General features: G+C 44.6%; 1 long non-coding RNA gene across 1 annotated transcript; it reads left to right on the forward strand.

Annotated features, from left to right (window-relative positions):
* The first annotated feature begins 784 nt into the window (after window positions 1–784).
* On the forward strand, window positions 785–27235 carry LOC123743121 (uncharacterized). Its single transcript, XR_006769908.1, has 3 exons — window positions 785–911; window positions 26661–26789; window positions 26902–27235. It is a non-coding gene; the product is annotated as an uncharacterized lncRNA (long non-coding RNA).

Here is a 27235-nt window from a genome sequence, read left to right on the forward strand (position 1 = left end):
AATTCACGATGGATGTATCCCTTTGATTCATAGTAAAATTGTACAATCAATGTTATTCCAGTAATTCCTGTATTGTTTTCCATCTGTGGAATGAATCCACATTCAATCAAAATATAAAGTAGCACGCGCTCAGGTATATCTCACTGGTCACCCCCAAAGCCAATTCTTCCTTTGGCCGCCTCTCCTTCCAGTTCTCTGCTGCCAATGACTGGAACGATCTGCAAAAATCTCTGAAGCTGGAGACTTACCTCCCTCACTAGCTTTAAGCACCAGCTGTCAGAGCAGCTCACAGATCACTGCACCTGTACATAGCTCATCTGTAAATAGCCCATCCAATTTACCTCATCCCCATACTGTATTTATTTATTTATCTTGCTCCTTTGCTCCCCAGTATCTCTACTTGCACATTCATCTTCTGCACACCCTACCATTCCAGTGTTTAATTGCTATATTGTAATTACTTCTCCACCATGGCCTATTTATTGCCTCTTATCCTACCTCATTTGCACATGCTGTATATAGATTTTTCTACTGTATTATTGATTATATTTTTGTTTAATCCATGTGTAACACTGTTGTTGTATGTGTCGAACTGCTTTGCTTTATCTTGGCCAGGTCGCAGTTGCAAATGAGAACTTGTTCTCAACTAGCCTACCTGGTTAAATAATGGTGAAATAAATAAAATAAAATGTGAAAATTGTCTGTGTGAAGCCTACAAGATCACCAGCAGAGGGCAGAAAGACAGTACAGAAAGTATTTCAATAAACTACACTGCGCATGCTCTAAGCACGAGCGTGCTTGTGTTGACTTCACGGCTAACAGGGAAAACCCTGCCTGTTGTAGGCGGTGAGAGTCGTAAGAATGTGTTAGCAGTAAAGCCTAAATTTAACTTCATAATGGCACACTACAGAGTAAGTGGACTGCATACATAATGTTTTACATTGGCGTGAGTAACGATGTGTGTAAAATACAAAAAGGGCTTTGTTCCACAAGTAGGAGAGCTTAAAATGTTCCCATATGTAATTTTATAACGCGTTAGTGTGCTAATTTAGCCCTTTACACATTTGCTAGTTAGCTGGCTAGGTAGCGGACTAAACTCCAATCCATGATGAATTTCACCAACTGAGTGGAGCCGAGCCAGGCTTTGTGGAATGTAGTCTCAACTACATCGATTCGCTCAAGGTCAATACTTAAAAATAATAATAATTAAACGCCCACCGTGTACCTATGTTTGTTCTCTGTAGTTGTGTGACTTTCTTTGTTTGCTAAAAATCATACTTTTTCAATAAACGGTATTCAAATACCACGGGTATAGTCAGTCAGTTTCCAAACCCATAGGCACAACATCGCGAGACTTCCGAGAAAGCTTGCGAAACAGACCAAACCGGATAGGCCGGGGTTTGGGATGTAAATGAGATGAGTGAAAAGGTTTTCCGTAGTTGTTAATTTTCTTGAAATCTAAAGGCACAAACTAGATTCGAGACAATATCTTAAGTAGTTGAACATCATGTTATTAGTCCAATTTCGTGAAAGTGACAAACTGACATGTTTTAATTTTCGTCAAAAACATCTTTATATTAAAGGAGTGCCTTTGGGTTGATGGCGTGCACATGCGCAGTTCAGCGTGAGACTACCGTTCGACCCGATAACGTATTTCTACGCATGAGCTAACGGCGCCATGAATCAGCATACAGTGTGATGGAGATTTCAGTTGACGAATCAGTTTTAGTTTATCTTCACATTGTACTGCCATTGGGGTAATATTGATACCACCACGGATTGTGTCCTTGTTGAGATTAAATTGGCACGTGCGCATTTGCGATAAGTTGCCATTTTAGAGCAATGAGCAAACAGTCGGTGGTTGTATTTGAATTAACGTCTATTGACAAGTATGGATTTAAAGCAAACAAAGGCACGCTAACATGGGTACAAGTTTTATAGTTTAAAAGTATTGAATTTGTGCGAATCGATGTAGTCTGAGCTAGATTACCTCAAATCCTGGTCTCGGCTACACTCAGTTGGTAAAGTAAATCAGAAACAAACTTCACCATGGAGTTTAGTCCGTTACTGGCTGCCTAGCTAAACCTGTAGCAAGTTAGTTTATTACCGAGGTACAATACTCAGTTTGGATGTTTTTTTTCTTCCCAGTACACTGTAAGGAAGGCTATACTATTTCTAGCAATCATACTAGTCCCATTAAGCTAGAATTAGATTCCTTGATGGAATCATTGATTAGAAATTACCGGACAGGTGAAAGCTATGTGGTGGAGCCCTTGAGGTCACCTGTCCAATCATGTTTTATTAACAGTGATTACATCAAGGGAGGTATGGATGGACAGGGTATTGTTCCTTCCCTTTCTTGGGCAAAATGGTGCAAGCAAACATCTAGCAGCATCATGGATGAACTAGCTAATTACTGAACCCTGAATAAATTGGAAGGTTTTTTTTTTTGGTCACATACATGATTAGCAGATGTTAATGTGAGTGTAGCGAAATGCTTGTGCTTCTAGTTCCGACTATGCAGTAATATCTAACGAGTAATCTAACAAATTCACAACAACTACCTTATACACACAAATGTAAAGGGATGAGTAAAATATGTACTGTCGCGGTTTGAAAGTTCACCGTTTTTAATGAATGAACCCGGCGGCACACGTGTGGTTTGTCACTCCGCTGCCTGTAGTTTTGCTCAGCCTGTATGTTATTACTGACTGGCGTAGGATAGACCGGACCTACCATCTTATTGTATTCTTACTCCCTGTGTCCTGTCTACTGAGCTTGTCCTCACTGGGTGTGGGGCTTTTGAGTGGGATCTACTTATTCCTTTTAAACTCTGTAACTTTTACTTGCAGCCGGGGTGTATACCTTTCCCTGTGCAGTAACCTACCCTAGGAGAGGCCTATTACTAACTTAACCTGTAGTGACCTCTGAGTCCTAGTCAGCCTCCTGTAGTATCTAAGCCTATGGATACTAGTTAGACTTACTGCTAACGATACCTAGTGTTCTCTATTGGTGCTCTGTAGTGAGAGGCCAGATAGTTTCAAGGTTCGTTTTAATAGATAGATCAACTATGACTTTCAGGTCAAGTGTCGAGATGTTCTCTTGCCCCTAAAGCAGTTGTTGATCTATCTGTTTTTATTTAAGCTTTCAACAGTTATACACTTTACGTCATTTTCCTTTTATCACACCAAGAAGCATAACAAGCAGAGCTGCAATCCTTATATAGTCCTATGTATATACTTTTCTTAAATCGTTTAACTCCTTTGCATAGGCAATAACAGTTTATACAAAACACAGGTAATTACCTTAATCAGAAGTCAAGGAGCCGAGTCGAGATGGATGGTTATGGTTATCTAGATGCGGCGGTAAAATAGCCACTTATGCTAAGTCTAGCTATTAACTTCTACGCTCTAGATGTTATCTCCGCTGATAGCTCTGTCCTCTACTTGAGACGAGTCAAGAACTCCACCAAGACGGTGTTACTCTTTTCACTTGTTTAAGCGCAGTAGCTTGTCAAGATCTCGAGAGTATATAAGTCTATGCGTTAGAGTCGCTTTTCGTTTGAATTGAGAGTATATAAGTCTATGCTTGGAGTCGATGTTTGTTTCGTTTGAGTCGAGAGTAGTATCAGTGGTAAAGTTTCCAATATTACTAATTGGGTCCTTCTTCACGATGATTCGCGCCGAACTGTAGTCAGTCAGCTCCTTTTATACTATTCCTAACCAATCCATACGTTAGCTAGTTTCCTAAACCATCCATTTCACTAGGTCCATGACTGGTACATTAGCTAGTTTAGGCACAGATCTTTCATTAGCTGCTGCCAAGCTTCATCACCCAGTTTCCGTGTGTGATAGTTTCCGGGCTCTTCTTCCCCTTCAGGCTGTCTCTGCGTAGGCGGAGGCAGGAAGTCTTGTCTCAAATCCTTTTTTGGTGGTTCCGCCTCACCCTCTCCAGGATTTGAGTTCTTTCTCTTCTTTTTTACTTCCCCCAGGAACTTAGTTCCCCTACATGTCCCCATTTCCCCGTCTAAGCACATAACATAATTGTATCTTTTTCCGCCCCTCTCATGGGCTAAGATAACATGCAAGATTACATATTCATTTGCTGTTTTACATTTCCAGGTTATAGCGCCATTAAGCATAAGCGTTCTAAAAGATTGGTCCCTTGGCCAATTTCCTGTAAATGAAGAATAATTGCTCCTTTCCATTCCTGATCTAGTGTTTAGGAGGAAGCAACCTTTACACAGGTTCTCCTCCTCCCTAAACCCTCCATCTCTAGTTCCATATTTTATCTTGCTTTCTGTGTACCCTCTGCATCTGCCACAGGAAGGGTTATCCCCGGATTGTTGATCCTGTGGATAGAACAAATTGGTCATCAACCCAGGATGTAGAGTACCTTTCTCCAGTAACCCCCTTCAGGTTAATTACCCCCGTTGCTCTATCCCAAGTCACAATTTCTCCCATATATTTAAATTGTAATCTTAAGGCCATGCGCACTTCCTCTATTTCCCCATCATGCCCCACCCTAAAGCATTTAACCACGGGCCACTTGGTCTCCCTCTCCAAGCAGTGGTAGCAAACCGCTTTCACTGGTTGGAACTGGAGTACCAGTATGCCATGGAATACATCTTCCAAATTTCTGCCACATTGACTACATCCCCTTAAATAATTACCAGGGGTTCTAGCCTGGATCACCTCCCATCTAGGTTGAGTGTTTACATAATTGTCCTCTTAATTTTATCATAATGTTCATCCAAGCGTTTCTGAGCTTGGCGGCCCATTAGGCCATCTTCTTCCTATTCAGGGTTGCAAGAGGGTTACAGATTAGTGGTGCTTCCTACCCTTTCTCTGCTTCTTTCTACTCTGCCCCGGCTTGTCCGGCTGCTCTTTCTCTGGGTTAGAGGTTACTTCTATCCTTAGATTCCCCATCTTGTGGGTCATGTTTACCACCAGGCCATGTACCAGGTCTACCTCAACTTTCCTTCGTTCTTTCTGGGGCAGGGTTTGGTAAGTAGGTTCGTAGAACCTCTTGGGTCTGGGATCTTTTCCTACTGTGCCAGGTTCCTTATGGTTGTCATCTTTCCTGTAGCTAGGTGCCTAGGCAGGCATCTTCCCTTTTGGCGTATGGTACCTCTACCTATGGGTACCCCGTAGGTTACCTGGTAACTAGAGGGGGTGCTCTGAGTCGCTGCTACGCCCATCTCACTGACTGTGGGGTAGTATGACCCTGACCATCGGTTAAAATGGGGTATTCCTGATTCTTTTAGGTTTCCATGTGCAGCCAGGCAGTGGTATCTGGCCCATGCCTCCGTTTTATTAGCTGGGGGTTTAGTCCACTTATCCCACTAATGCTGGCTGTTCTTCCTATCTTTCCTTGTTAAGGAATAGGTTACTCTAGGATGCCATTCCCAATTTGGTTGTTTTCCACATCGTTTTTTAGCCATGACTAAACTCTTGTGGTAAGTGCCATTTATCGAGGTTATGTTTTTTGCCAGGCTCTGTAGGTCTATGGTCACCCCGATTTACCGTTGGCTTCACGGTGGTGGAGGTGTTTACTATAATTATGCAGGTCCACCCATTTGTCTTATAGTTCGTAAGCCTTCCATTTCAATCCCTTTCCCCGGGCATCTGATTTCCTGCAACACTGTACTCACATCTATGCCACCCATTCATTGGGCCCGTTTTCCCAACCTCGTACCCCGGGTACTTGTAGGTTCTATTACTGCTATATTGGTTTAATATGCCATGCGTATGGTTACCGAACATCCTAGTGTCCCAGGCAGATCTATTTCCTGGGTGCAGGTACAGTACTATATCTTGTAACCACTTCTGTTCTTCTGAGGGCCCTTTTGTTTTACGCCTCACTCTTATCTTGGATGGCCCTTTCATACACACCGTGTCATTACGACCTGTGCTTTCCTTTGATGAAGTTTCGTTCCCAGTCTGCGTTCCGTTAGCTGTGTTATTAGTATAGCATGTAACTCCTTCCCAGGGTTCTTTTTCTTGGGTAGCTTCATATATGAACTTTACCTCTACTTCCTGGGTCCCTAAGAGACCTTTCCATTGGCCTCCTTTATAATTCTGAACTGTTACTCCGTTAACCTCTCTAGGGTAGGTGTCACCAAATCGTCCCACCTACGTAACAGCCAGTGGAATCCTGTGGCGCGTTATTCAAATACCTTAGAAATGCTATTACTTCAATTTCTCAAACATATGACTATTTTACACCATTTTAAAGACAAGACTCTCGTTAATCTAACCACACTGTCCGATTTCAAAAAGGCTTTACAACGAAAGCAAAACATTAGATTATGTCAGCAGAGTACCCAGCCAGAAATAATCAGACACCCATTTTTCAAGCTAGCATATAATGTCACAAAAACCCAGAAGACAGCTAAATGCAGCACTAACCTTTGATGATCTTCATCAGATGACACACCTAGGACATTATGTTATACAATACATGCATGTTTTGTTCAATCAAGTTCATATTTATATCAAAAACCAGCTTTTTACATTAGCATGTGACTAGCATTCCCACCGAACACTGCCGGTGAATTTACTAAATTACTCACGATAAACGTTCACAAAAAGCATAACAATTATTTTAAGAATTATAGATACAGAACTCCTCTATGCACTCGATATGTCCGATTTTAAAATAGCTTTTCGGTGAAAGCACATTTTGCAATATTCTCAGTAGATAGCCCGGCATCACAGGGCTTCCTATTTAGACACCCAGCAAGTTTAGCACTCACCAAAGTCAGATTTACTATAAGAAAAATGTTATTACCTTTGCTGTCTTCGTCAGAATGCACTCCCAGGACTTCTACTTCAACAACAAATGTTGGTTTGGTCCCAAATAATCCATCGTTATATCCAAATAGCGGCGTTTTGTTCGTGCGTTCAAGACACTATCCGAAAGGGTAAATAAGGGTGACGAGCATGGCGCAATTCGTGACCAAAAAATTCTAAATATTCCATTACCGTACTTCGAAGCATGTCAACCGCTGTTTAAAATACATTTTTATGCCAGTTTTGTCATTAAAAATGCGATAATATTCCGACCGGGAATCTGCGTTTAGGTAAACAGACGAAAGAAAATAAAGCATGTGGTCGACTCGGGCACGCGCCTAAGCCCATAGTACTCTGATCGGCCACTTGCCAAAAGCGATAATGTGTTTCAGCCAGAGGATGCCTCGATATCGTTCAGCTTTTTCCCGGGCTCTGAGAGCCTATGGGAGCCGTAGGAAGTGTCACGTTATAGCAAAGATCCTCAGTCTTCAATAAAAAGAGCCAAGATGAAACACAACTTGTCAGACAGGCCACTTCCTGCATGGAATCTTCTCAGGTTTTGGCCTGCCATATGAGTTCTGTTATACTCACAGACACCATTCAAACAGTTTTAGAAACTTTAGGGTGTTTTCTATCCAAAGCCAATAATTATATGCATATTCTAGTTACTGGGCAGGAGTAGTAACCAGATTAAATCGGGTACGTTTTTTATCCGGCCGTGTCAAAACTGCCCCCTAGCCCTAACAGGTTAAAACAGGTTTGGTTCACTACCACTTTTGTTGTAGCACTAGTGACATTCCATCTGTATACTTCTAGTCCTTCTATCCTTTTCCATAGGATAGCCCAGGTCCTGGTGTTATGGGAGACCGTGCTATTCCCCCCTATGGAGGAAGTGTTTTGGTTATCCCCAAAATCTGGGCAGGAGCTATTGTCAATCATGCCCCATGACTCATTCCATTTTCCTTGGAGCCTTGTCGATAGACATCCTTCACAGGTGTTATTACCTGTTGTTCCATTGTCCAGACTACACCACACCTCAACGCCTATGCGTTTAGTGAAGGCCCTAAACACTACTAGATTTTGTTCACACTCTTGCTGGCTCACTTCTATGTTTGACATTTGCTCTAGGTGCTGTCTCCTATGATGACTAGTAATTCCCATTCCTACAAATACACTAGCGGGTATTATTATGAGGGTGGATAGCCCTAGTAGCCACCATCCCCATCCTACATACAACCTTAGGTATCTGTCCTTGTGGGCCTTCTCCTCTTCCTCCCTCTCCATCCTTTAACCTCTTGGGGCTAGGTGGGACGCTAGCGTGCCACCCGTGGTGCACTCCATCAACAGCAGGTGCATTTCAAGAGCGGCAAATTTGAATCCAAATAAATGTCAAAATTCAAATTTTTCAAAAATACAACTATGTTACACCATTTGAAAGATAAACATCTCCTTAATCTAACCACGTTTTACGATTTCAAAAAGGTTTTACGGCGAAAGCATAAATTTAGAGTATGTTAGGACAGTACATTTACAAGAGTTGTGTGTAATGTTTTGTCAAGTCAAAGACAGGGTCACCAAAACCATAAAACCAGCTAAAATGATGCACTAACCTTTTACAATCTCCATCAGATGACACTCCTAGGACATTATGTTAGACAATGCATGCATTTTTAGTTCTATCAAGTTCATATTTATATCCAAAAACAGCGTTTTACTATGGCATTGATGTTGAGGAAATCGTTTCCCTCCAATAACCGGCAGTCAAGTCAGCGTCAGAAATTAAATAATTAAAATTAGAAAACATTGGTAAAATATTATATTGTCATTTAAAGAATTATAGATTTACATCTCTTGAACGCAATCAACTTGCCAGATTTAAAAATAACCTTACTGGGAAATCACACTTTGCAATAATCTGAGCACTGCGCCCAGAAAAATACGCGTTGCGATACAGACTAGACGTCATGTTGGGGAGATCTAAAATCGAAAATACTATGTAAATAATCCATTACCTTTGATTCTCTTCATCAGATGTCACTTCCAGGTATCACAGGTCCATAACGAATGTAGTTTTGTTCAAAAAAGCTCATCATTTATGTCCAAAAATCTCCGTCTCGTTAGCACATGATGTAAGCCAGCCGGACTTCTCGTCATGAACGAGGGGAAAAAATATATTTCCGTTCGTTCAAACATGTCAAACGTTGTATAGCATAAATCATTAGGGCCTTTTTTAACCAGAACATGAATAATATTCAAGGTGGACGAATGCATACTCTTTTATAACGTATTGGAACGAGGGTACCCAACATGAACTAGCGCGCCAGGTGTCTAATGGGACATCACCGTTCCATGGCTCTTGTTCGGTCAGATCTCCCTCCAGAAGACTCAAAACACTTTGTAAAGGCTGGTGACATCTAGTGGAAGCAATAGGAAGTGCCAAAATATTCCTAAACCCCTGTGTTTTTCAATGGGATAGGTTTAAAGTCAATACAACACATCAGGTATCCACTTCCTGTCAGAAAATGTCTCAGGGTTTTGCCTGCCAAATGAGTTCTGTTATACTCACAGACACCATTCAAACAGTTTTGGAAACTTTAGAGTGTTTTCTATCCATATATAATAAGTATATGCATATTCTAGTTACTGGGTAGGATTAGTAACCAGATTAAATCGGGTACATTTTTTTTATCCAGACGTGCAAATGCTGCCCCCTAGACCCAACAGGTTAAGAGAATGAGGAGAGGGACAGAGTTAGTCCTTTTATCCTAGCGTTTTTCTTTTCAGGATACTTGGCACCCAAAGGTGATTTGTCACTTTTCCTGAACTAGGCCCTTCTCCTGGGTCATTGCTTGAGGGCCTAATTTTAAACATGTTGGCTACTTTTCCTAGCATTGTCCTAGGCATTTCCTTTGATCCTGTTTCTTCTCTATACTTACTTACAGAGGTTTGCGAAGTCCTTTTCCTGCGGTTTACTGCACCCTCTCCAGGCTTTGCAAACCTATCTACCAGCATATTTGCTGCCATCACGCACTCGACCCCTTTTAGTTCTGCTATGTACAGCTGCCAACCAGCATGTACCTTGATCTTGGGCCTGCTAGTCAGGTCCCCTGTGGGAGCGTGCCCGATCTCCTCTTGGGCACGACCCATGACTGTATACTCAGTTTGTTTCCTAAGGAACTTCCCATTGTGACATTCCCTAACTATGTGGGCTTTACTCTCCCACCAGCCCCTGGTGGTGATTCCTGTGTGTCCTGATTTTTCCTGATTCTGATCTAGGTCCAGGTCCACCTGGATCCACCCAACATGGTTCCCTAGCTGTTCCTTCAACAGGTCCCTAAGCGTCAGCCCTTCCCAGGAGCCATTCTCCCTCCTTACCCAAAGGCCGTCATATGTTAGCCTCTGGCCATAAGACAGGGCAGGATCCTTGGGTCCTCTCATGCATGTCTCCCATGCGGGCCCTGATGCGTATTTATACATATCCCAGCTGTGTCTGCCAACTCTTTATTTACAGGCCAGAGTGGTATTTCTATTCTTACTGGGGCAAGGGTACCACCTGCCAGCAGCCTGAGCCTACTGCTCTTGGCATGTTTGCATGTCCCACAGTTCCCTTCCATCAGTCGACCATCGTGTTGCCAGATGCAGACACATTTTTTAGGTTCCCACTGACTGGGGTAGTAATCTACATATAGTTGCAACCTGGGCACAAGGCAATCTGTGCAGTGCCTGCAGAAGGTGCAGCGTCCAACCCTGCTCCTTCCTTCAGGTGCACCCCAGTCATCGTCCATCATTTGGACATGTTTCACTATGCTATTCGCTGGACCATGGTAGCTAACCTCACTGGTCCCTATGCCACACCCTGTGCAGGGCAGATTGCTCAAGTAAAATCATGCCTGGTTGGGCCTCATTAATTCATATTTTTCCCATTGGGCCTTAGTCTGGTTGGCCCCTATTTTTCCTTGGTCTAGTTTTCTAAGAGGGCTAACCCATCTGGATATCCAGATGTCACCATCTCTCCTCACGACCTTGTTGCCTACCCTGGCGGTATCACCTATATACCAATCTAGGGTTGGGTTTACCGTAAATTCCGGACTATAAGCCGCAACTTTTTCCCCACGCTTTGAACTTCGCGGCTTAAACAATGACGCGGCTAATATATGGATTTTTCCCGCTTTCAAATTTGTGGGTCCTGACAGCGTGGAGCATTATCAAAAAATCTACTATCATCAACGGGTTTCATAAGGCTGGACTGCTGTGTGTTGAAGAGGGCTCAGCGGGGGATTTGCCTCCGGATGAAAGTGACGAGAGCGACAAAGAAAATGATCCGATATCGGATGAAGCAATTCTGAGGCTATTCAACTCCGACACAGAAGGAGATGACTTCAGTGGTTTCAGTGCACAGGAGGAGGAAGATGGTGACCAATGACATTCTTGGTAGGCTACTGTTTACTGCTAATTATTTTGTATTTTTTTTTACAAGCCGTGTTTCGTTAAAGCCTATTTATTTTTGTTACAAGCCGTGTTTCGTTAAAGCCTGTGTAAAGTTAATTTGTTTCAATGTACCGGTAGGCACCTGCGGCTTATAGACATGTGCGGCTTATTTATGTTCAAAATAATACTTTAAAAAAATTCAGTGGGTGCGGCTTATATTCAGGTGCGCTTAATAGTCCAGGAATTACGGTACATGGGCGCACATACTTTTTTTAGTTGTGATATATCCACCAAATCCTCTTTACTAGTCTCTACTGAGTTACCACTAACTATTTTTGTCACCTAGACCCTTTTACCGTATTTCTTAGGAATCACAAGATTCGCACCACCTGCACCTGGAGCGTTTCTGACCCTGATCCAGTCTCCCACCTGTAACACACAAGGTACAGGGGGAGATCTAGAGTTAGTCAGGTCCTCCACTGTGCTCAAAGTGCGCAATCCCATAAGTTCCCTAAGGCTAGGTCCTGTATCCGTTGGCGTTAAATTCAACTGATTTACACGTCTCCTGTAGTTTATCGCCCCAATCCTTGCCAGCTTTCCACAACCCCAAAGTTGTTTTCAGCATGCCTATGGTCCTCTCAGCCAACCCATTCGCCTGCGGCGTATAGGGAGGTGAAGACACCCTACGCACCCCTCTCTCCTCACATCACTTGTTGACCTTCTTATTTTTGTACTGGGTCCCATTGTCTGTCCTTAGAGGCAAAGGGGCCCAATGTCATCACCAGGAGATTAAGAATGATTAGGACAGGATGTGCAGTTGCTTTCTTGGTAGTGATAATGACAGTGTAACCTGTAGCCATACAGACCGCGATGATATGATACCTTTGACCCATGGAGGTTCCCAACCTCATGGGTCCCATAATGTCTAGTGCTACCTCTGTCCAAGATACTGCATTTTTAATAGTTTGGCCCTTAACCCTGCCTCGATTGCTGAGCTTTTGCTCTTGACATGCCACGCATTCGCTCGTAACCCTTTTCACCTCTATAGTTGCTTCTATTTTTTTCTTGGGTTAGGCGCTTCATTATCCTGTAACCTGGGTGCCCCCAGGCATGGTGAAGCCCCTTTATTTTGTCTGACTCCTTCCCTACCAGGAATATTGTCCTCATTTGAACTAATCTATCGACCTGCCTATTACCTTGTTCCTTATAGTCCAGGTCGGTTGCCGTATCTTTTGTGTGAGCCATTTGGTGGGTTGCTACCACATTCATAGTGTCCTGTAGCTCATGGATCTTTCTCCATTCACCCTCATACATCAATGTCTTATTGCGCGCACCTCTATAGTCGATGTTTTGCCAGATTGCTTTGTCTGATGTCAATCCCTGAACGTCGTAGTGACTGTCTGAAACTATTTCTATTGTCCTAAGGTTATGTTTGTGGCAGTACAGGAACCCTTCCAGTACTGCCATTACCTCAGCTTTTTGTGCGGTCCCTTCTATGGTACCTTTATGTTCCACTAATGTTGTTCCTGTTAATTTATTATTTATTACGAAACCCCAGACCGTCTGTCCTTTTTGGCTTCCATCTGTAAATGGTATTATGTCCCTTGTTTATTCCGGGATCTCTTTTTTAGCAGGGGTCTCTGAGTCACTTTCTGGCGTGAACACTACCCCTGGGCTATTAACCACATTTCTCCATTTGTCCCATGTAAATGTGGTAACGCCCCTCATCTTTTTGGTGTTGTTAGCCGCCCATAGTTCGTTCAACTCATTATCTTGACTGGCTATTCCTTTACTTTGGGCTATCATCAACAATTTGTTCCAGAATAGTTCTAGCAGGGACATTTTCTGACCACAACTATCGTACTTCTGGACTGGTCCCTTTAAACTTTTGGTGAAGCACTTAACATAGGCTACTGATCCTTTGTTATGTACCAGGAGGGTCCCATCTAGGTCATGTCCTGGGCCCTCCATGTCTATCCTTATTACTAAGTCTGTGGTTGGGTCTCTATGCTCACTGTGTCGTTGTCTCTATCATGGCGACTAGTTCTTCCCAACCTCCTTCTTTCCAACCTCCTAACTTCTTGTCCCATATAATGGGTTCCATCCCAAACCGTCTAAGGGACAAATCTTTCTAGTCTGGTCTGCGCACAATAGCTTTATACATTATTTTGGCTATTCTAGAGTAACCCTTCAGATGGTTCCTGATGTATCCAAACTTTCCTAGTACCACCTGTAGGTTATGCACTGTCTTTGGTCTCTTAAGTTTTCTAAGTTTATCTGTATACTCATCACTTGTCCTAATATAGTCCTCTATAGTGAATCCTAGGAACTGTACTGATTTTTGGCCAATTTGGCTTTTCTTTAAGTTGAGTTTCATGCCTGCAGCAGCAAGGCGTGCGAGTGCCGCTACTACTGCTTCCGCATGTTCCTCTGGGTCGTCATGCGTAATGTAGACATCGTCTATATAAATTTCACACGGGAGGCCATCCAGAATCTTTCCCATGGCCTCCTGGAATACATTTGGGCTATTGATAAATCCTTAGAAGAACCGTGAATACGTAGCTCTTAAGCTTATCTTGGGTAAATGCAGTCCTTGCTTGGCTTTCCTTGGCTAATGGCACTGAGTCCAGGCATGTCTTGTACTTCTTTATCGACATCTCTGTTAAAGCCTGGTTTGGATCTATGTAGCTCCCTTTGTGGGCAGTTGTCAGTCTATTTAGTGCTATAAAGTTAAACACCATCCTGCACGTCCCATCTGGTTTGGGAACTACTTGCATGGGTGTGTTGGTTATTGGGTTAGGCTCTTCCCTAATTTTCCCTTGAGCTTCCAGCTCTGCTAAGCTTATCCTAATCTCCCCTAGGTGTTCCTGATTAATTTTATATTGGGGCACTGCCTTGTGTGCCCCTCCCTTAATTGTATGGGCATAGTCTGGGCCTAGCTCTCCGCAGTCGTTTTTATACTGTTGAATTGGTATGTTCCTAAGTACATTCAGTACCTTTAATAGTTCACTAGGTGGCAGGGCAGATTGTCTTTCCACCCTGTCCATTTCTTCTTGTACCTGCACAGGTTTATAGTGCATTATTTTAATCACTCCCTCGCTGACTAGGTCTTTTGCATCCCGCAAGCTTAGGAGATTTTCTGCGCCTAGTAACATCTCTTTCCCGTGTTTTTCTACTGTTGGAATCTTAACTATCCTACCATCAGGAAATAGTACTTTCGCACTACCCACTGGGGTCCCTGGTTCAGTGGTCATACTAGATGCTGCTCCTGTGTCTATTAAGTAGTCTAACCCGTCTAATTTTACCATTACATTTTTCTCCAAGGTTCCTGATTCCCAGTTTGCACCTTCCTATTTTTTATCTGGGTTGTCTGCCTTCCATTTGGCAAACTTTTCCCACCTGGCTGACTTCTCTTCTTCTGACAGTTTAGCAAACTCTTCCTTAGTTAAGAACGCGGGTTTGCCTGACTTGGGGGCGCGCTATCCGCTCCCTTCTTGTCCCACTGCTTTTTCTGAGTTTGCGGGGGTGGTGGGGTTGTTTGAGCCGCTGCCGGGCTTCTTGGGGGCCTATTGTCTCTCCTCCCCTGGTCTCTTTGGCCTTCTCTACGCTCCCTAGCAGGGGGTGTAGAGGTGGAGGAGGAGCTACTCCCCTCTGATTGCCTATTCTGTTCTTTCCTATTCTGCCTGCTTTCCTAGTCCTATTCAGTCTTGTTTCCTTCGCTTGGATTCCTCTCCAGAGGATATCCCATTCACCCTGTGTCAGATCTGGGTGTAAGGTCATTAATTGGTCCCCGCAGGGGTGTTCTGCGTTTTCTGCCTGGATGATCTCCGGGGCTTCCTCTGATCCTATTACCTCCTCTGCGTGTGCAAAGCACATCATCCATGGGAGGCCTGAGGCCCTATCGGCTCTGTCTCTCTTTGGCCTGTTGCCTGCCTGTTTTCCTCATCCCCAGGTTATCTACGGCATCTTCAAGCTTCCCTCGCATTCTAGTGCACATTTCTTTGTTGCAGAACACCGAACCTGAGGATGTGTCAATCCCTAATGCATGGCACTGCTCTAACACTGTTAGTGCATACATCTTCTTGTCCTCCCTGTCCTTATACCTGGGGATCATTTCCTTTAAGAGTTTAACCTGTTGGGTCTAGGGGGCAGCATTTGCACGTCTGGATAAAAAAAATGTACCCGATTTAATCTGGTTACTAATCCTACCCAGTGTTACGAACCTCTTTGGCCCAGCGGTCTAGGGGGGATGGATACGAGACCCGTAACATAAATCATGCAAATTATAATCGTGACATGTAACAGTGAGAACCAAAAACCACAGACAACTGAAATCTACCGTCAAACTCAAAAGGTTTATTTTAAACACACGGTAAAGGGGTGTGGGAAAAGGGGCTGAGCTGGACCCAAGCAACGAAACAATAATCCAAAACCACCCCTAAGCTAGACTAGCCTATTTCAACAACAGCTAGCTAACTAACCAAAAATACAGTGGGTGGTCCGCCCAGTTCTAACTATGGTACTTAGACACAGTATTCCTACGGGTAATGTATGCCCATGGGCGACTTGTCTTGGTACCCCCTTTTCCCACCAAACAAACAAACAGTCAAATAACAAAACAATACTCACAGGATTACCGGACAAATGTGACATGTAGTTTGCAAAAACAAAAGAGATCAATACAGAGAGAGAGAGACACGGGGAGATAGAGATTGGACACAAGAGCGAATGAGCACAAAGATTGATCACAGAGTGAGAATGAGCTCGCGAGATAAAAATGAGCTCTGGGAGAAAACAACTGACTGGGTTTTTAAACCAAGGGAAAGGGACTGTGATTGGTTGAGGGAGAAGGAACAGGTGTCTTCTGATTGGGGACTGATGATTGTCACCTGTGATGGGGAGAAGGAGAGAAAAGAAACACACAGGATACACACTTGTATCCGTAACACTCCCACCCTTAAAGAGCAACCCCCAGGGGGGATTGCGACTAAAAGTATGTACACAGTTTATACAAAAGTATCTACAATGAATACTCACAAAATCAAAGTCAATCTTCCGAAACATACAAAAATTATTACACACGAGACAAAGCATCTGCTAACATATTTTCAGAACCCTTTTTGTGGCAAATCTCCAAATTATAATTTTGTACAATAAGAGCCCAACGCATAAGGCGCTGGTTCTGGTTGTACATACGGTGGAGAAACACTAAGGGGTTATGGTCCGTATATACAGTCACAGGTAGGGCACTAGACCCTATGTACACCTCAAAATATTGCAGAGCTAACAACAACGCTAGAGCTTCTTGCTCGATGGTGGCATAGTTTGTCTGACATTTGTTAAATTTTCTGGAGAAATAACACACCGGATGATCCAGTCCACTCTTGTCCTGCTGAAGTAGAACAGCACCAGCACCTCTGGCACTAGCATCTACCTCAAGTTTAAATGGTTTTTCAAAATACGGAGCTGCAAGTACAGGGGTATTACATAATAGTGCTTTAGCAGTTTCAAAAGCTACCTTACAGTCCGGGGACCACACAAACGATCTTGCCGGACTGAGCAAATCGGTCAATGGAGCAACTACCGCAGAGAAGTTTTTACAGAAGCTACGGTAGTAGCCAACCATCCCCAAAAAGCGGCGTAGCTCTCGTCTGGTGGTAGGCGCAGGGAATGCAGTGATAGCCAAGACCTTAGCATCAACAGGGCGCACCTGTCCATGGCCTACCTCTTTGCCGAGATAGGTAACAGTGGCCTTCCCAAACTCGCACTTTGCCAAGTTCAGGGTTAAAGAAGCAGCGGCCAAACGTTCACATACTACCCTTAGAGAGTTAACATGATCTGTCCACTCAGATGAATAAATCACTAGATCATCTAGATATGCACTACAATTAGGAACGCCAGCTAATACGGTGTTAACCAGTCGTTGAAAAGTGGCTGGTGCATTTCGCATCCCAAAAGCCATGACAGAGTATTGTAGGAAGTTGTCTGGGGTAACAAAGGCAGAAATCTCAGAAGCACGTGAGGTTAACGGAACCTGCCAGTAACCTTTTAAGAGGTCCAACTTAGTTACATAAGTAGCAGCACCAACAGTGTCAATACAGTCGTCCAGTCTGGGTAACGGGAAAGAATCTGGCAATGTGACAGAATTTACCTTTCGATAATCCGTACATAACCTGGACGTACCATCAGGTTTAGGAACCAGAATGCAAGGAGAACTCCAAGGGCTTGAACTTGGCGTGGCCAGGTCATTTTCCAACAAATATTTCACTTCATCCCTCATTATCTTCCTCTTAGAAGCATTGACACGATATGGGTGTTGCTTGATAGGGGCAGCATTTCCAACATTAATGTCATGTTCCAACACATTTGTGCGAGTAGGAACGTCATTAAAGAGACATGGAAAACTGTGGAGTAGCCTCACAATATCGTCGGCCTGTCCTTCCGTTAAGTGAACCAGACCTGACTGGAGAGACATCAGCATTTCTGAGTTGGGCAATCTAACACACTGCTGCTGAGTATTGCGCAACTCCAATCCATCTCCATCAACATCATCAATATGACAGTCCACTATCATAGCCGTAGAAGCAGCAGAAATAGCAGTAACTTCCGCTGTGGTTGAACCATCTACCTGGGTGATGGGTCGGGTTTGGTATGCTTTCAACATGTTAATGTGGCACACACGAGATTGCCGTTTTCTATCAGGAGTTTGAAGCACATAATCAGTTTCACTTAACTTCTTTTCAATCAAATAAGGACCAGAGAAACGAGCTGACAGTGAAGATCCTGGAACAGGCAATAACACCAGCACTTGGTCACCTGGCTGTAGTGGACGAGAAACAGCCTGTTTATCATAGTGTCTTTTCATACTTGTTTGTGAGGAAGACAGAGCTTCCTTAGCGAGAGCACAGGCTTGGTGTAGGCGCTCACGAAAGCGACTAACGTAGTCCAACACATTCTCTTCTTCCGTACACAACTCTTGGGACAAAAACTGTTCTTTAAGGACTTTCATTGGTCCTCTCACTGTGTGACCAAACACTAGTTCAGCTGGGCTGAACCCTAGGGACTCCTGTACAGTTTCACGAGCAGCAAACAAAACTAGAGGAACTCCCTCATCCCAATCTTTCTCAGATTCCAAACAATATTTACGTAGCATAGACTTCAGTGTCTGATGCCATCGTTCAAGCGCACCCTGAGACTCTGGGTGATATGCGCTTGATACACGGTGCGCAACTGACAAGGATTTTAACACCTGCTTGAAGAGCTTTGACAGGAAATTTGTACCTTGATCAGTTTGTACCACCTTAGGTAACCCGAATGTCGTGAAGAACTTAATTAAGGCTTTACTCACCACTGGAGCTGTAATCCTTCTCAGAGGAATGGCTTCGGGGTATCTTGTTGCCATACACATTATCGTTAACAGAAACTGGTTACCCGATTTTGTCTTCGGTAACGGTCCAACACAATCAACCACCACATGTTCAAATGGTTCACCTATGACAGGTATAGGACAAAGAGGAGCAGGAGGAATAACCTGATTTGGTTTTCCTGTAACCTGACATGTGTGACATGTCCGACAGAACTGAGCCACATCTTGTTTTAAACCTGGCCAAAAGAAATGTCGAAGGATCCGATCATAAGTCTTCGTGATCCCTAAGTGTCCAGACCACTGGTGATCATGAGCAAGGGATAACACATTGTGTCGAAAGGCTGTAGGAATCACTATTTGGTAAACAGCATTCCAATCTCCCTCCGCGCCACCATGGGATGTCCATTTACGCATGAGGAGATTACCATCAAGAAAGTAAGCCACATTCTTCTTCTTTACCTCTTCCAATGAGACAACACTAGAAAAACATTTAGCAAGCTTGTTGTCAACCTTCTGGTTAGCAATCAGCTGCTCACGAGTGACTGGTAACTGTATTGCCTCAGCAATAAGTTCAACATACTTCGATTCTTCCCTTGTCTGTTTGTCAGAGGTGATCAGCTTCGCAGAGGTAGTACACAACCCATCCTCTTGATCATCTTCTTTGAACAGAACAGTGTTCGACAAATCTATCACGTCACCCACTTGTCTTGCCTGAGCACGAGTGACAGCACAAGCGGGGAACACATGGGGATAACTCTGTGCCAACTCATTGGAGAGAGAGTGGTCACTTTTATCCAACACTTCCAATACGGGTACTACCTTTCCTCCAGCAATATCGTTACCCATTATAAAGGTCACACCTTTTACTGGCAACATAGGACGTACCCCCACTCTGAATATTCCACTGATCAACTCAGAGTGTACATTCACAAAGTGCAATGGCACTGGGACAAAACCCATTTCAATACCCTGAACTAACACACTGGAACCACAGTATGTATTGTCGGATAAGGGCAACACATCAGACAATATAAATGACTGTGCCGCACCAGTATCTCTAAGGATTTTAACAGGACGCTGAGATGCTTCGTCATTCGCTATGGACACAAACCCCTCGAAAATGAACGGTTCGTAACTGCGGTCGGGTACTGAGACTTTCAAACTACATTTACCCTGAGGCACTGGTTTCGTTTCAGACCTCACAACAGTACGAATTAGCCCAACACCTGTCGGCGGCTTTGCACGAATAGGCATCCCTTGTTTGCGTTTTAGTAGGAAGCAATCATTAATCATATGTCCCACTTTATGACAATAGAAACAGGGACGCTCATTTTTCTGGCGTGATTGATATACTGCGGGCCGACCAGGACTAAAAGTAGGCAACTCAGTAGCTCTACTCTCAGTATGAGCCGAAAACACACTCTTGTGCGTCAACACAAACTCGTCTGCCAACACAGACGCTTCTGACAGGGAGGATACTTTCTGTTCATTTAGGTATACTACAATGCGTTCGGGTAAACAATTTTTAAACTCTTCCAACAAAATTAACTCCCGGAGAGAGTTGAAATTAGTTACCTTACTAGCAGCATGCCATTTATCAAACAGATTTCCCTTGTCTCTAGCAAACTCCACATAAGTCTTATTAGAAGACTTTCTATGAGACCTAAATCTCTGTCGGTATGCCTCAGGCACAAGCTCATAAGCGCGAAGAACGGTAGCTTTGACCACTTCATAGTTCAAACTATCTTCCAGAGGTAGCGCTGATAAAACCTCTTGGGCTTTACCAGTTAATTTACATTGTAGCAATAAACACCATACTTCTTCAGGCCATTTCAAGGCTACAGCTATACGTTCAAACACACAAAAATAGGAGTCAACCTCTGACTCTCTAAACAAAGGTACTAAGGCAATCTGCCTACTAATGTCAAACGTGTTGGAAGCTACAGCTGGTGAGGACGACTCACTAACAGGCACAGTAGGAACGAAGGCTAGCCTCGCTGTCTCTGCTTCCAGTTCCATTTGGCGCATTTTGAAATCCATCTGCCGCTGTTCTCTTTCTTTTTCAGCCTCTATTTTACAGATTTCCAACTGCCGCTGTTCTCTTTCTTTTTCTGCCTCAAGTTTACACATTTCTAACTGGAGATTTTCTCGCCTAATTTGGGCTCTCTCTTCTGCCTCCAGTTGAAACTGTATAGAACGGACATCCCTTCTGGCATCACCAGTTGACAGTGGGGAGAGTGGATCAAAACGGGGCAATGTAGCTGGAGCTTTAGCCTCGCCTTCGGTCTCAGACACCGACGGGCTTACAGGAGCAGCAACATCCCCTACAGGGGTAGTAGGCTCAGGCAGCGGTAACACAAGCACCTGCTCTTTCAACAATACATTTAACACTAGTTTCTTAACCTCCGCCTTAACTAAATTGTGAGAAATAGACAATGAATAATGTTCTGCCAAAGTCATTAAATCAATTTTACGACATTTATTAAACACCTCCCACAAAGGGTTATCCAAAAAGGATTTCAACTCAAAAGTAGCCATCTTGAACTACTACCAAACACAAAAGCCAACAAATAGCAAACACTAATGCTTATGACGCTCAACACTGACTAACCACACAATAACAATCTGCATGAGCGGTATGGGCGTCAGTAATGACAGATCCTGGATGAGCCCCCACTTATGTTACGAACCTCTTTGGCCCAGCGGTCTAGGGGGGATGGATACGAGACCCGTAACATAAATCATGCAAATTATAATCGTGACATGTAACAGTGAGAACCAAAAACCACAGACAACTGAAATCTACCGTCAAACTCAAAAGGTTTATTTTAAACACACGGTAAAGGGGTGTGGGAAAAGGGGCTGAGCTGGACCCAAGCAACGAAACAATAATCCAAAACCACCCCTAAGCTAGACTAGCCTATTTCAACAACAGCTAGCTAACTAACCAAAAATACAGTGGGTGGTCCGCCCAGTTCTAACTATGGTACTTAGACACAGTATTCCCTACGGGTAATGTATGCCCATGGGCGACTTGTCTTGGTACCCCTTTTCCCACCAAACAAACAAACAGTCAAATAACAAAACAATACTCACAGGATTACCGGACAAATGTGACATGTAGTTTGCAAAAACAAAAGAGATCAATACAGAGAGAGAGAGACACGGGGAGATAGAGATTGGACACAAGAGCGAATGAGCACAAAGATTGATCACAGAGTGAGAATGAGCTCGCGAGATAAAAATGAGCTCTGGGAGAAAACAACTGACTGGGTTTTTAAACCAAGGGAAAGGGACTGTGATTGGTTGAGGGAGAAGGAACAGGTGTCTTCTGATTGGGGACTGATGATTGTCACCTGTGATGGGGAGAAGGAGAGAAAAGAAACACACAGGATACACACTTGTATCCGTAACACCCAGTTACTAGAATATGCATATACTTATTATATATGGATAGAAAACACTCTAAAGTTTCCAAAACTGTTTGAATGGTGTCTGTGAGTATAACAGAACTCATTTGGCAGGCAAAACCCTGAGACATTTTCTGACAGGAAGTGGATACCTGATGTGTTGTATTGACTTTAAACCTCTCCCATTGAAAAACACAGGGGTTTAGGAATATTTTGGCACTTCCTATTGCTTCCACTAGATGTCACCAGCCTTTACAAAGTGTTTTGAGTCTTCTGGAGGGAGATCTGACCGAACAAGAGCCATGGAACGGTGATGTCCCATTAGACACCTGGCGCGCTACTTCATGTTGGGTACCCTCGTTCCAATACGTTATAAAAGGCTATGCATTCGTCCACCTTGAATATTATTCATGTTCTGGTTAAAAAAGGCCCTAATGATTTATGCTATACAACGTTTGACATGTTTGAACGAACGGAAATATATTTTTCCCCTCGTTCATGACGAGAAGTCCGGCTGGCTTACATCATGTGCTAACGAGACGGAGATTTTTGGACATAAATGATGAGCTTTTTTGAACAAAACTACATTCGTTATGGACCTGTGATACCTGGAAGTGACATCTGATGAAGAGAATCAAAGGTAATGGATTATTTACATAGTATTTTCGATTTTAGATCTCCCCAACATGACGTCTAGTCTGTATCGCAACGCGTATTTTTCTGGGCACAGTGCTCAGATTATTGCAAAGTGTGATTTCCCAGTAAGGTTATTTTTAAATCTGGCAAGTTGATTGCGTTCAAAAGATGTAAATCTATAATTCTTTAAATGACAATATAATATTTTACCAATGTTTTCTAATTTTAATTATTTAATTTGTGACGCTGACTTGACTGCCGGTTATTGGAGGGAAACGATTTCCTCAACATCAATGCCATAGTAAAACGCTGTTTTTGTATATAAATATGAACTTGATAGAACTAAAAATGCATGCATTGTCTAACATAATGTCCTAGGAGTGTCATCTGATGGAGATTGTAAAAGGTTAGTGTATCATTTTAGCTGGTTTTATGGTTTTGGTGACCCTGTCTTTGACTTGACAAAACATTACACACAACTCTTGTAAATGTACTGTCCTAACATACTCTAAATTTATGCTTTCGCCGTAAAACCTTTTTGAAATCGTAAAACGTGGTTAGATTAAGGAGATGTTTATCTTTCAAATGGTGTAACATAGTTGTATTTTTGAAAAATTTGAATTTTGACATTTATTTGGATTCAAATTTGCCGCTCTTGAAATGCACCTGCTGTTGATGGAGTGCACCACAGGTGGCACGCTAGCGTCCCACCTAGCCCCAAGAGGTTAAGATCTTTCTTCAGGCTGACTGGGGGAGTTACTGGGGTTCCAGAGGGGGCGGAGGTAACACTCCCCGTATACGGGGACCTAATGCTACCTCTATCCGCCCCACCCTGCTGACTGGCCCTGCTGCCCCTTGATTCAGCGGACCCGTCTCGTCTAGCTGACCCTGTCATATAATCCAGGGGCTCTGCCCTGGGTCTTACCAGGTCTCTATTTCTTACTGAGTCCTCTCTCCCTCTGTTCGGGGTCTGGGGGGTGAAGAGGTAATAATCATCCTCCCCATCTGATCCACCGGATCCTCCCGAGAGGTCACTCTCCCTATTTCTTTCCTCACTCTGTCCTCTTCCTGGTGAGGCGTGGGGTGTCTGTGCCCGTCTGGGGACTGGTGGTCGTTCAGGCGCGGGGGGGGGGGGGGTCGGTAAACCTGACCCTATCCATGTCCTGAGCGTCCTTAAGGCATTCCTCTAACATGTCCCTGTAGGCGGTGTAGCCCCTAGTGGGCGGCTCCATTATTTCAGGGCGTCACATGGTCGGGTGCTAAAGGATGTCCCACAGCCCTACGGCACTGGACACCCTTGTTACCGCCCTTTTTGACCAGGTTACTGGCCTAGTCCTAACCCTAGTTCCTGGGTCCACCGCTGGGGCTTGTGTGGTCCAGGGGCCTGCTACCGGGTAGGTTGCTTGGCCATACCATGGTCCCAACTCTGGGTAGTCACTGTATACCTCTCCGCTTAGGGTGGCCAGGGCTGCCCTGGGGGCCCTTGGTCTTCTAAAGTTCCGCTGGGGCTGCGGCTCCCTAGGTTGGGTCCATGCCCCTAGCTCCCCCGTGGTAACCTGGGTTCCTGGGGTGATCACTATATGCCTACTCCCCGGGGAGGGGTGCTCCTGGTCCCAATCGGCCAGGGCCCTCAGCGCTATTTCCAGGGGTGACCTGGCGTTTCCCAGGTTCCCAGCAAAGAGGCCTGCACTTATCATGGGGACTGCCATTGTGCAGTCTCTTGCCAGATAGTTGTAGACACTCCTATAGGTCCTGTGCAGGAGCCTTCGAAATTCTATTTCTCCCATGCGCCGCCTGTGGCGTCTGGGCCTACCGCATGGAGGAGTCTTACTGCCTGCTCCTGGCGCCGCCAGTCTACTGGTCCTGGCACGCGGTGCCCTACGGGTATGGGGTGTGCCCGCCCCTCCATGACTTCCTGCTCATACCACTCCTGGGTGGAGCGGGCCGTGATGGCCCCCGCTATCCCTCCCCCATGCCTATGCTGGGCATTGGCTGAGTTGACTAGGTCTTCCGTGGGAGTGTGGAATATATCTCCCTCCTCAACGATAAGCCTAGTGCCCCCCTCGAGGTCTTGGCGGAAGATTGTTCTGTTCCTGGCCTCTAGGGTCCTGTCTAGTGGGTGGGGGCTAGGTTCCGGGGCTCCATCCCGGGGGTCACTTTCCCTAAGGGGTCCCCACCCTAATAGGGACCCACTGTCTAGTCCCGTGGGCCCTGGTGGCCCTGGGAAGGTTTGTGGTGCATCCGGGAAGGGCCTGATATGGTCTGGCTGGGGCTGCAGGGGTGCCCACTCGGGCACTGGGAATCTATCGGGGATTTGAGGTTCCCTTCTTCCCCCTGCTACCTCTTCCTCCTCAGCATCACTTCCTCCTGGGTCGCTTCCCTCTTGGCTGACCCTACCTGTGGACTCTCTGTCCACCTCCTGCTCGGGCCGGGGTGTTCTTGCCCCGAGTGTCGTTAGGGTGCCCTGCCGGCTTAACTGTGCCCTGGCGCTTTGTATGATGTCTAGTACTGGTTGCAGGGCCGGGTGCACGGCCGTCAACTCTGGGTACAGGTTTGGCTGGGGGGGGCTGATGGTGTCTCGGGGTTCTCTGCGCTCTGTCGTGGCTGATAAACGGTGTTAGCCAACGGGGAGCGTCTTAGGCTGCCTGAGCCCTCGTCGCCTGACTCTTCCTGTGTTTCCCCGAAGGCCACCTCAGCTGTTGCAGAGTCAAAGATATTTCCCCCATTCCCTTGGCCTAACCTCGTCATTTTCTCCCTAACCAACCTTAGTGCTCACCCTCTCTGGTCGGTATGAGCCCCATCACTCCAGGTGGTGGACGCCCATGTATCTCGTCAGGCACGCCACCTCCACGAGGAGTTCTGCGGCTGGTTCGTCAGGCCCTGGTACTACCGCGAAGATAGTCCAGTTCCTAACTGTTGTTATTCTTATATACCTCCCGAACCACTGAACGGGAGGTGCTCCGCTACTCCAGAACGCCTGTCGTCCTGTGCTGCCCACTACCAACTTAATAGCCTCCCTATAACGCTTGTCTAGTTCCTTCCACGGAGCCCAGGAGGTCACCAGGTGGTTACCTGTCTCTGGGTAGTGTGGCCTATGGCTGGTCAGCCTAGATGCTGACATGGTTCGGTAGGTGTGATGCTGGAGCTCCCTGAGATCCTCATCTTCCGGACCTCCTTCTGCCATAGTTATTTTTTAGGTAGGTGAGAAGCTTTACTTTCTATGAGGAATGTGGATGTCAAGAGCTTTGGTTTGTATACCTCTTATCTGCAGTTATAGGTTAGATTTCGATTTCCACTCGGGCCCCACGTTGGGCGCCAAATGTCGCAGTTTGAAAGTTCACCGTTTTTAATTAATAAACCCGGCGGCACACGTGTGGTTTGTCACTCCGCTGCCTGTAGTTTTGCTCAGCCTGTATGTTATTACTGACTGGCGTAGGATAGACCGGACCTACCATCTTATTGTATTCTTACTCCCTGTGTCCTGTCTACTGAGCTTGTCCTCACTGGGTGTGGGGCTTTTGAGTGGGATCTACTTATTCCTTTTAAACTCTGTAACTTTTACTTGCAGCCGGGGTGTATACCTTTCCCTGTGCAGTAACCTACCCTAGGAGAGGCCTATTACTAACTTAACCTGTAGTGACCTCTGAGTCCTAGTCAGCCTCCTGTAGTATCTAAGCCTATAGATACTAGTTAGTCTTACTGCTAACGATACCTCGTGTTCTCTATTGGTGCTCTGTAGTGAGAGGCCAGATAGTTTTTGTAATGAATATTTCCTACATAATGTAGACATGCATAGCTATGTTTTTGGAAGGTGATGAGACCCCTCCTCCCATTCAGAGTCTGACCTTTCTGTTGCCTTTAGTGGTCTAGCAACCTGACGTGCTCACACAGATGACAGAACAAGTGTTGACTGTCACAGCTCATGATGGGATGCTTTTCTAAAATATAAAAATAACACATTTTCAATGACTAAGGTTGAGAATGAGTTGAATTCCTCCCTCAGCACACTGTAATTTCTTTATTAAGATCCAGTTTCCTCAAACAGCACTTGGGTGTGGCTGGCCAGGAGTCTGCAGACACTGAGGCACTCCAGCAGGAGCTAAGAGACATGAAGCAAAGGTGTGAGCTGAGGAGAACAAAGGACTCAAGAACAGGGTAGGCCTGCCTATGATTATTTTTCATTGAGTGTGATGATCTATACATGGTAGGCTTGAACTTTTCAAAACTAACAAAATCATTTAATCTCTGTTTTTACACACTTCCTTAGCTTCAACGCTATGAGCCTACACAAGAGGATGGAGCTGCCGAATAGGAAGTGCCTCGGCTTTATTGAAGTAATTTTGTTAAACTCAGATTTTTATGGCAAGTCGAAACCAACAACTGGAGGCAAGGGATTTTATGCACCTCTGTTCTTTTATTTTTTTCTTTTCTACTATGTTTAAATATTTAACTTATTTTGTATATTTGATATATTGAAATATAATAGCTTTTGTCCTTTGACTGTCTCCCTCTCATAAAAGCAAACCCCCCTTTTCTGCTTTCAGTGTACTTAGCCTACTGTACACCAATGCTTTGTCTCTAGTAAACAAACAGTAACATAA

The sequence above is a fragment of the Salmo salar genome, chromosome ssa05 (genome assembly GCF_905237065.1).
Source record: "Salmo salar chromosome ssa05, Ssal_v3.1, whole genome shotgun sequence".
NCBI classification, from domain to species: Eukaryota; Metazoa; Chordata; class Actinopteri; order Salmoniformes; family Salmonidae; genus Salmo; species Salmo salar.